Below are 11,872 nucleotides of genomic sequence, written 5' to 3' on the forward strand. Positions count from 1 at the left end.
CTCTCTCTCTCTCTCTCTCTCTCTCTCTCTCTCTCTCTCTCTCTCTCCCTTACCTTAAAAAGCACTTCAACACGTCAAACTGCAAAGAGAAGGGGAAAAGGGGGGGGGGGGAATAGAACAAAAAAAATTGAAATTAGATTACCATGAGGTGTAGTCACAGAAGAACAACTTTCCAAGACACTTAGCAGGATAATATGTGAGGTAAAACAAGAGGGCTTTGTTGTGCATTTGTCTGCAATGTCTCTCCCTCTTCGTCCAAAGAAGTATTACTATACAGGCCTATGAGCACGCTGAATCTCTTTAGGGTTAGGGTTGGGTATCGTTTGGGTTTTTTCCGATACCGGTGCTAAAACGATACTTTTAAAATGATACCGGTGCCTAAACGATGCCTGAACCGATACTTTTTTCTTCAAATTGAACAATATATTAAGTGTTTAAAGTATACTACAAATATAAATAAATACAAAACACTTGGCTTCAAACTACAGCTTCAAACCTTTTAACTTCAAACTATGAACAATATATTAACTATACTTAAATAAAAAAAAAAATATACAAAAACACACACACACACACACACACACACACACACACACACACACACACACTGTACACACACTACAGCTTCAAACTTCAGCAATTCTTTTGCAGAAATATGAGCATATTTTCCTTCTCTGGCAAAATACGACCTCTCCTGACTTATTTTATTTTATTTAACCAGTTGGTGGCGCTAATGCGCCAATTCGTCGTTTGCCAACCGCCACTACACCTCAAAGAAGAAGAAGAACAAGGTTTCGCGTGCCTGTGGGTGTTAGCGCTAAGTACCCGGATGTCGATGGAGGAAGTCAGTAGCCTGCCTGTAATAATACTATGAGTGAGGAGCGGAGGACCGATGCTATTGTTAGCATCGGTCCTAGGACGAGCTAACCTAGGACGGAGTCATCAGAGTAGTGTAAAAAAAGTATTTCAATCGGCTCAGGCACCGAAAGGAAGCACCGAAATCTGCGTTGCATTTCGGTCCAGTAGATACCGGTCATATAGGAACCGGTACCATACCGGCACCGGTTTTCGGTACCCAACCCTATTTAGGGTTACCTTTAATCCACAAACTATTCTTTAATAACACACATGCAAATTACTAATATAATTCCCAAGTCTTTCCTCCGCAAATTAAGAGTTCCCAAAAGTAAATTAAAACATTCTCTGATGGAAGTGCGAAATTAAAGTAGTTGCACAAACAAAATGACCTTTTGCGCAATGCATGCAAATGATATGAGCTCAGCTTTAGAGATTCATTTTTAAAAATCATCACTAAATTACAACCAATCTGCGAGATCATTTATCTATTCTAAAGGTGCAGTGTTCCAGATGTGCCGCCATCTAGTGGTGGGGTTCCAGATTGCAACCAACTGAAACTTTTCCAAGTGTTCCGACATGTGGGAGAACTACGGTGGCTGGAGGGGGAAAATAATGCCAACGGACCTATCTAGAGTCGGTGTTCGGTTTGTCCTTTCTGGGCTACGGTACAAAGATGGCGGGCTCCGTGAAGAGGACACGCTCCGTTTGGGGATACAAACGGTTCATTCTGAGGTAACGATTTTCAGGTAATAACAAAACTAAAGAAAACAGACTTAATAATACTAGATTCCATTTCTGCAAATAGGCCCCCCTAAATGTTACACACGGTGCCTTTTATTTTGTGTAAATTTTTCATGTCCAGCACAGGTGGGTTTTGATAGCGTTCACTGGGGATGTGAACTAGATCTCCATGAAGAAGCAAAGTGAAGCAGTTCTGCACGCACTGAATACCATTTGACGGCTTCAAAACAAATCCTAAAAGAGGCTGCTCTTGAATCCGGTTTGAGGCTTATTAAGAGAAAACTTGCAGAGTTTAAATAAACAGACAAAGAAAAACCATATGTTCCAGAAATAGCCCCTTGTGGATTTGCTGAATCTCTGGAACCTGTACAATGTTTATTCGTCTCCTCCTTCCTTCTGCAGCTCGAGACTTTGTCAGACCCCAGTAGAGCGGAGCAGGAAGTTGGGAGATGAGACTGGTATGTTTGGCGCTTGTCTTCCCTTGCCAACCGATGGCCTACTGTACTTCACACTGCTACGCTCCCCTGGCTGCCGTACATTGGACATTGCGGCCTTGGAAAGAGACGATGCAAACACCTTTAAGCTGCCAGTATACTCGTCAGAAGTGCTCATCGACTGGTTTGAATACACACACACACACACACACCACACCTTTTTGATGTCCGATTAGGCGTCCAACTATTTCGGTTACACCCACTTCACACCGTGATTGGCCAGCTGTGCGCAGGTGAGAAAGGAGCCAAGGGTTTGAACTCTCTCCAGCTCTCTTGTTTCATTCACACACACAGCCATTTCTGCCACTTTTCATGTGAACAACGGAGGGCAACACTGAATGTCTTCCAGGAGAGAATGTACTAACATTGACTTTGGAAACATAGTGGATTGTCTTGAACTTTGAAATATAATTTTTACGCTCTCTTTCCGTCATCGTGGCTCTGGCTGAAGTGTCCTCGCCTGTGGCGCGGAAGAGAGTGAGTGTGAGCTTTTAGTGAGCAGTGTTTCCCACATGATTTTGTGAGGCTGTGGTGGGTGGGGGTCCAGGGGGCATGCAATTTTGAGTTCTAGTAAACTATTTTATGAAAAAACTGAAAGGCTCTCGCTTTAAGCATACACTGTATGTGCCAAGGGGCCCGGGCGTTACGCTTGATGTCTGTACCAAGAGACCCAGGGGGCCTCGTGTTCAGCTCATGCTTTAATCCCCAGGGGCTTCAGGGCCCTTGTGGTCAGCTCACTCTCACTCTCACTCACGCCAAGTTGCTCATGGGCCCTCATAACGCAAATCCTGGTCCATTGAGCTTGATTAACACGGCTAATCAAACTTGCATGCCAGAACTCTGCACAAGTTGACAGCAACCGGTGCGCTGCCAAAGGTTGCCAGCTAAAACTCACGCTTCAGAATTACGTTAGTAGACATAAACAGCTGTTTGGGTCACAGGACGTCCCGTACTGAAGGGTTCAATACAAACACAGGTGTTGTTACTCCCTTTCTCTCAACTGCTCTCAATGTGTCAACGCTGAGCCGGCAGCTCACACTAACGGTAACAGTACAAACTACAGCAAAGGTGCTAACGGTGTTAATCTGAGGGTGGGTGCTCGGCTCTTGCGATGTCGCCTTCGGTCGGGATGCCGTTATCTGCTCTAACCGCTGTATGAGAGCGGTGCAGAGCTGCGGCCATTAGTTAACCAGCAGGGCACGCTAACGTGCGCTAAAATGCATGAGCGGCCAGCCCGGATATGTCAACAAAGCAAGGAGAAGCTCGGACTATAAAACACACAGAGGGAGAGCGACTTCATTCTCCGCTCGGATAGACTAATTAATTAAATTAATGCTTGGAATGTTAAATAAAGCTCCTTTAAGAAAACATTTTTTTCAACACCAAAGAGATACAGCAGCGACTTTTGTCACCCGTCAAAGAGAATTTGGTCTTCAGAGTACTTTGGTAAAACTATTCAGAGGGAGAAAAAAAAGGGCTGACAGAAAACAATGTGTCAGAAAAAGAAAGTGTTGAAAATGTTTTTAAGAAAGTGGCAGCCAAATGAGACAAACTTACACATCTGTGTCACCACCAACTCTTATTTTGTACCATGGAGTTTTTAGTTTTTTTTTTGTAGTCGTGAGAGAATATTTTAATACTTGGTGAAGATGTTCATTTAGTATTATTGGCATGATATAGTAGAATGAAATACACAGTTATTTATAGTGTGTATATGTGTTGCTTAATGGTACATAAAGTCTCTAATTAAACTAAGAACAAACATGACACCATACCCATACATTCCAGATACAATCTGACACCCATGAATGCACATTTAGACATTTAAACCCCCCCCCCCCCACACACACAGACAAAAACACGCGCACACACACAAAGAGTGTTCAGAGTGTTTCATTAGTGAGGAGCAGATAGATTACCCTCCCAAAGGAGACATTGACCAAGAGGCCATTGATCTACTGAGCTAAACCAATCTGTGTGTAAGTGTATGTATGTGTGTGTGTGTGTCTGTGTGTGTGTGTGTGTGTGCGTGCATGCGTGGAAAGTAGCCTACTGATGGAGTCTTTAAGTTGTTCAAGTAAGCAGCACAGTAAATCTAATCCAGTTGTGTTTAATGGAGAGAGAAAGAAACAGGCAGTTGACATATTCATTAGGTCCAATTACTCTGTCCAATCACTGCCATCACACTCACTCACTCCCCAGACGAGAGAGAGAATCAGCAGTATTTATGTCTTGGCAAACCACCCAAAAAAAAGAAGAAAAAAAGATTGATAGGACTCAAATGATGAATACAAAAAACATATTTATATCACTTACTGAATGACAACGCGGTGCATTCGGAAGGCGTCTGAGATCATTTGATCTCATTCGAGCCCCCGTCAGAGCGCCGAAGTCTAAATCAATCCGGCTAAAACTGGAATTACTCAATTACAACGGCCTTATTGATGATTTAATAACGATCGCACGGTTGCAATCGTGACTTATGGTAATAACACAGTAACACGGCCATATTTCACGTAACGAGGCTTGTTGTCGACGCTAACAATTACAGGCGAAAAACAAGAGGGACACCGTTACTGCTGACAAATCATCTGCCTGTGTGTGTGTGTGTGTGTGTGTGTGTGTGTGTGCTTGAATGTTTCCCTCGTCTTCACATGTGGGACTTGTAATTAGCTCTCTAGCTTGTTCTCTTACATTGGATGTGAAGGTAATTGGGGCTTTTGGACACTCACTCTCAATCTCTGTCAGTGCAAATGTGTGTGTGTATGTGTGTGTATTCTGGAGGACGGCCAAGCCATTACTGTGTGCTCAGCCTGCGCTAAAGCAGCTTGTGATTCATTAGTAATGAGACCATTTGCAAACTAAATGAGTGTTTGAGAGGCCGAATGGCGACGCGTGTGATGATTGTGTCCACTTTACTCCGCTCGCCGTCGCTCCACTGTTTTGCAAGTAAAGCATGTAATACAGACACACACACACACACACACACACACACAAAGACTCATGTTGCAAATGTAAAGCATGTGCTTGTTCAGCCAGCAGGAAAAGCCCATGTGGACATAATTCGAAGTCAGTCAGTTGTGTCATTAATTACTGCTTTACACCTGCTCGTCTCTGCTAATTAAACATGCCGACACACACACACACACACACACACACACACACACACGCACCCCCTCAGAAATGTTGCATGTAGAGGCGCATATTCGCTCACACTCTGAGGCCCCCGCGCGCAAACTTCCAAACAAGTCAAAAATACATTCTCATTTTCACTCCGAGTGAAGGTGCGATGGCACTGCTAAACACAGGTTCTGTCGTCCTCTCCCCCTCTCTTAGTCTCACATACAAACACATCTTCGGCACACCTCCTTCTCCCTTTTCTCACTCCGTCATTCGAACCGTCCTTGCGCTCCTTTCCTGCCTGCCTTCAGCTCCCGAGTGTCTCTCGGTACACTGCATGTTCTCACACACACACAAACACACATTCTCCTGTCTTTACCTCTCTCTCTCTTTCTCCGTGTAAGTGTGTGAGACAGTGTGTGTGTGTGTGTGTGTGTGTCTCCTTCCAGCCCTATTTTCTCAACAAAGGCCACAGCTGCTGCTGGTTCACTGAATAAAAGATGACAGAACCGTAATATCAGGAGATTACCAGCTAACGAAACAACGATTTTGTCCAATTTAAACAGCGACGTCGGTTGCATCGCAAGCACTTTGCTTGTCAAACTGTGATATGATAACGTTCGCAAATGAAAACCGTTTTCATCTGAGAGACTCCCTGACTCTGTCTCTCTCCCTCCCCTCTTTTTGCTCTCTCTCTCTCTCTCTCTCTCTCTCTCTCTCTCTCTCTCTCTCTCTCTCTCTCTCTCTATGCACACATTTGATCTGTTCTCTCTCACCCTCCCTCTATCTCTCACACACGTAGCACGTTGAGCATATGGCTATTTTTCCCCTCTTTGAAGGGTTGCTTTGAAGCTATGGCACCCGTATCGATCGGCGCTCAGATGAGCTCACTTCGCCAGAGCCCTGCGATTATCTGTCGCTTTATTTCAAACGGAGCGCAGGAGAGGGGGGCTTATGCGCGCCCATCACTCACTCACACTCTCACAGTCGGCCAGTGCGCTTGTACGGTGTGTGGTGGGGGGGAGGTGAGCGCGGACGGACGCAAACGGGGGATAACGAGACGAGGTTACGCGCCGAATCCCCGATACTTAAGGCGAGCTGCGCTGCAGGACTGACAAGTGAGAGCGGTGAGCGCTAAAAGAGCGAGGACGCCGCGAGAGAAAGAGACTATTAAGTCGGGCGAAGTGATGAAACTTATGAGAAAATTTAACACCCCCCTCCCCCCTACGGCTCTAAAAAAATCTGTTCATCCACGGGCATTATAAAAAAATAACTTTGTCCAAATGAACATTAAAACTAGAATTCAAAGTTTGTGTGCAAAAGGTTGAGGTCAGGGTCAAGGTTAACCTTTTTTTTTTTTTTTTTTTTAAATACCCCATCTAAGAACTCAATAAACAAAGCATGGCCACTGTGGTTTGCTTCTTGCAGACTGCAGCAGGGATTATTCAAAGAGTGAACTTATTCTTAATGCCCACAGGAGTTGGGAAGAGAGTGAGCCAGGGTGGCATGAAATGTTAATGGTCTGCCCAGAGCAGCAGAACTTCATAAAAGACTTGATTTAGAAACTAGTTGCTTTCAGGGAACAATGAACGTTGTCATCTATGGCACACAGAGCTGGAAAAAAACACACACACACGTGACATACCTCTCACACTTTGATTAAAACTTGGGGCTACACTACAGAGTTTGTTATTAGGAAGAATGAAAGAGTGTGCTGAAGAGCAACACTCCTGGAAACAACCGGAAAGACACGAAAAGATGGAACACAGCTGAATAAATACATAGGCATATTGTAACCACCAGCGGAGCCAACGACTTCATAATTAAAAACACTCACATGCGGCTCCAGGCCTTATCATTATTCCATGTGTCAGTAACGCTAACGACTTATTGAACAAAGAATAGATATAATCAGCAGCTCGGGGATCAAGAAGATATCTGTTTGTGATACTCTAGAGAGGCCAACGCCCTCGGAGGGATTTAATGAGGCCACAAACACACACACGCACCAGACGCAACCGCATGTGTGCGCAAACGCGGGAGAAATTGTGCCGTTAAATGTTGGGAACATTGTTGGTGCGAACGCTGGTTTATTCATGATGCCGATGATCGCAACGCTGACATTTAGTCCGTGTTCAAAGCGGTGCATCACCCTATCTGTATGGGCTTATGATCACCAGCAAATCACTTGAACCTCTCTGAGCTCTTGGTTTCCCCAAGGTGAGAGCACCGCCGATCACCTTGGACCTCAGGGACGGACCCAAAGGTCGGCAACGGTTCAGATTTAAAAAGAGACATTGGGAAATGATAGTTTCGGGTTATTATTTTACAAGATTCCAGTGGTATTAAAAAAATACAACAAAAGTAGTGGTTTGCTTTTACACGTTAAAGGGGCATTTCAGTAATATACTGTTGCACTCACAAGAGACAGATTAAGAAGAGTCTACGGACTCGCTTGCAGCTTTATCATAGACTTATCACTGGACGTAGTCACTGTGACATCCCCCATTGGTTTATAGACCAATGTTTCGAGGCTGCAAGTTCGTCATTTTGCTGTCACCATCTTGGTTTTTGGCCGTCACCATCTTGTTTTTTATTTTTTAACCAAAAGTTACAAAAGAGTGGAAGCCAAGTACCAAAGACAATTGTTTTTAGGTGACCGAAAGTCTAAGACAAAGAAGTTTCTATAACAAAAACGCGGAGTACTCCCAGACCGGACAACACTGTGGCAGCAAACTGTCGATCACAAGGTAGCCACGCCCTAAAGCATACACCTCTTTATGGTCTATTTGACTCTAAATGGGACCATAATTTACTAAATGAACATCATGCTGTATTGACGAAGAATTACAACTAGCAATTGAGGCCATAAACTCATGTTGACAATGTTTACTGAGATAATAAATCAAGTGAGAAGTAGAGACATTTTCTCATAGACTTCTATCAATCAGACTTCTTTTTTGCAACCGGAGGAGTCGCCCCCTGCTGGCCAGTATAGAGAATGCAAGTTGAAGGCACTTCTGCATTGGCTTCACTTTTCAGAACCGGAGGTTTCTGCCTAAGCTCTATGAGGTAAACAAAATGCTCATGGTAAACAAAAGTGTTACATAGATAGGTAGGGGAACTGACCGATAATCAGCAAAATTAGCAGAATTCTTTCTCTGGGGAACCTGAACGTCTGTATGGCAATCTATGGAATATTTGTTCAGATATTTCAGCCTGGAGCAAAGTGTTGAACCAATAACTGACATTGCCATTCCTGGAGCCATGACGCTGGTGTGGCTAAAAAAACAGAAGGGTCCAGGCCTTAAGACACAGAGCAAGCTCCAATTATAATTACAGTGACCTTTGACCTCTACATTCTAAACCCCTTCATCATTTAGTCAAGAAGTTCACTGAAGGCATTCCTGAGATTTCGCGTTCACAAGAATGGGACGGACGTGAGGTAACAGTGATCTTGACCTTTGACCACCAACATCTAATGAGGTCATCATTGAGTCCAGGTGGACATTTGTGCCAAATTTGAAGCCGTTCCTGGGATATCGCGCATACGAGATATGGACCGGACAGATGGTCGGACGACCCCAAAACATAATGCCTGTCCCCCAGCACGGAGGCATAAAAATACTGAATCTTACATTTCCCATGATGCAACCAATAGCATGTTTTTTGTTGGACCATACCTGTCTGGTAATCAAATATGACATAGAGTAGGATGACATCATCAGGGGTAGTTTCCCTGACTTGACAAAGCTCTTCGAGATCCAAGCGCTCCAGATGACTCTGACAGGTAAAATTGATGCAATTTCTCTTTAAATTCGGACTGAATCTTCCCTTTTTCGTAGTCAAAACAGCACTTAATGAAGTAAATTTTTGTCAACTGCTTCCAAACAAACAATGTTCTGTCTGATAAATGTGTAATTTATGTCAATTTACTGTATGTACCGGTGTGCACACTTATACCGTGATCATGTGTAGCACTGTCAAAAAGAAGGAAGTGACTGGTTACTGAGCACAACACCTGCCGCCTGTCTGGTTATATGGAGCTCATGGTGTGCGTGTGAAAGTGTGTGTGTGTGTGCGTGTGCTAGAGCAAAAGGGGTCTGGAGAGGTTGAGAGGGGGATTTCTGGGTGAGTAAGTTTATTGGTTGATGTGGGAGGTTTATGTGCATAAGTGCACCTATGAGAGACTGAACTAAATGAAAATGAGTGTGCGTGTGTGAGAGGGAAAGAGAGAGAGAGAGAGTGTGCGTATGTGTGCACGTGTGAGGTGTGTGTGTATTTTCTCACTCGTTGGGTCGGTATCCAACCATTGCAATCAGCGGCAATCCTGACTCAGCATCAATAATGACCCCATTAGTCACAAACCCCCTACTGGTGCACACACACACACACACACACCTAAACACACACACACACACACACACACATGAAGACCGCCAGATGGACACTTCCTCTCATTAGCGTGAATGTTTGAGTGCATGTGATATTTTTAAAGTAAGACATGAAAGCTACACAGAAACAACATGTAATGCAAGACCACACCACATCTCTGTCCATCAACGAAAGCCGATTGGATGGATTGGGCGTCCTCGCTTCGCTGCCAATGCAGGTGTTAGACTGCACTGATAAAAAAAAGAAAAAAAGTGTGATTTCAAAACTCTCAATAGCAGCTTGGTGAATTTTGGGCAGGTTGATGTTTGTGGTAAAGCTGATCCAAGATCAGGTTTTAGAAGAGAAAAAAAAACAGTGCTTATTCACATTCAAATTAAACCTAAACATTTTTTTTAAATAATTATGAATATAAATGCTGGTGTTTATTTTTTTTCACTTTAAGCAGTACATTATGCAAAAAAATCTATCTCTCGTTAAATATGCACCAATTTGCCCTTTGGTGTGATCACGTCTTTCAATAGATGTTGTTAATTATATGCATGCATGAAAGAAGGTTCTCACTTGACTTTCACACTGTATGAAAGACATATGCAAAAAAAAAAAGAAAAGAAAAACAATAACATATGTCCCCTAGAGTATATCTGCAAGGACACGGAGAAGGATATTAAAAAATATGCAGCAATTACAGGATAAAATCCAAGCCATTATCTAGTTTCGTGCTCGTATGGTCTTGCATGGTGTGTAGTGTTTCTATTACAACGGCATATTAGGGCGTAGGTTAGAAAAAATAATAAAACAAGGAGCCAGAGGAGGACAATAATCCAAGAAAAAAAACAGAATTTCCGTGATCAAAGTCGGAAATTTGTGAGCAAAAAAAATTGGATATCCTTTGTGATGTAAGTGGTAAATGTATGACAAAAAATCTCAAAAATGTACGAGAGAAAAAAACAACAATCCGCAACCTCCCATGCTGAGAAGTTAAGCTGATGTAAAGGTGCCAAAAACTGCAGGTCTTCCAATGGCCACATGAGGCTGGTTCCAAAAGGGAGTCGATCCCCATAGACCTTTATGTTAAAATGCACAACTTTACAGCAGAAATAAACATGTTTACAGCCTGGAACAAAAAACAGTTTTGGTCTCTATAGCTAGTTTCCACCTTCATGACAACGGAGGGTGACTTTAAATTTCAATCACCCGTTTTGAATTATATTGAGGCTTAAAGTTAGGCATAATTGAGGGCATGGCCAGTTTGAGTGACAAGTGGTTGCAGTTCCAGGTCGCTAGCTGCTCCCCGTCTGCTCTAGTGCGTTACCTGGGCCGCCTCAGGTCCGCCAACGAACCAGAGTTAGGTTGGGTCCTCACTTCCAAGATGGGGACTAACGGAGCCGCCAACTTTGAGCTTAACAACGGCTTTTCAGAAACCTATGACAAAGACTTTGTCCATATTTACGGTCTATATAAAAACTCAATTTTGGCCCCCATTTGAATTTTGTAACTTGTTATAGTGTTCTCATGGTAACTTCTTTTCTTTTGTATTCTGTGTTCTGTATGAATATAAATCTCAAAGAATATCCATGCTTTTTCTTGCATATTACAAGTTTTTTCTCAGAATATTACTTCCTACTTCCCGCCCTGTATTTTTATTGTTTACCTACAAAGGCCTGTCTGGATTACACCTGTTTTATCTCTTTTCAATTTCAAAGTTGAGATATTTAGGAAATTCAGAAAATTGTATTACATGAATATGAATAGAAGTGCAAGTTTAACTGTGCTAATGCTGCTATTTTTCTGACACACATACACAAAGATGCAGTGTTTCAGCCTGGAGTGTGAGTAACTGTGAGAGGTCAGGACACACTGACTAGAGGACACATTGTTATCATCCCCTATTGAAGGACATTGCTACGTTTGTGTGTGTGTGTGTGTGTTGTATATAAACATGTATACAGACATATGTATATAGATATACAGACAGTCCAATGTGAAAGAGGAGAGGTCTAGTGAAAAGATGGCATTGCTGACAAGATCAAAAGGTCATAAGTCAAAGGTTAAGGTCCAGTCAGCAAGAGTGGACTCCACAGGAGACCTCACCTCTGCTAGACCCCTCTTGCATGTGTGTGTGTGTGTGTGTGTGTGTGTATCTGATGTTAGAGTGCGTGTTGACACAAAAGAGACACCGCAAATATGCACGACAGCGTTTTCTATCATATAAGGGGATGTGTGTGTGTGTGTGTGTGTGTGTGTGTGTGTGTGTGTGTGTGTGT

The 11,872-nt window shown here is 43.1% G+C and overlaps 1 protein-coding gene across 23 annotated transcripts in view; it reads right to left on the minus strand.

Annotated features, from left to right (window-relative positions):
- The window catches only part of LOC116396895 (receptor-type tyrosine-protein phosphatase delta-like), a 150,323-nt gene that overhangs the window by 123,779 nt on the left and 14,672 nt on the right, over positions 1 to 11,872 (minus strand). For 22 of the 23 annotated variants that reach the window (XM_031871863.1, XM_031871864.1, XM_031871861.1 and 19 more), the window contains exon 3: positions 54 to 79. The exons of the other annotated variant lie outside the window; for it this stretch is intronic. The gene's annotated coding sequence lies outside the window, so the exon portion shown is untranslated. The remainder of the gene's footprint in view (positions 1 to 53; positions 80 to 11,872) is intronic. 23 annotated transcript variants of the gene reach the window in all.

Source organism: Anarrhichthys ocellatus, unplaced genomic scaffold (assembly GCF_004355925.1).
Source record: "Anarrhichthys ocellatus isolate YVR2014 unplaced genomic scaffold, GSC_Weel_1.0 scaffold61, whole genome shotgun sequence".
In the NCBI taxonomy this organism is placed as follows: Eukaryota; Metazoa; Chordata; class Actinopteri; order Perciformes; family Anarhichadidae; genus Anarrhichthys; species Anarrhichthys ocellatus.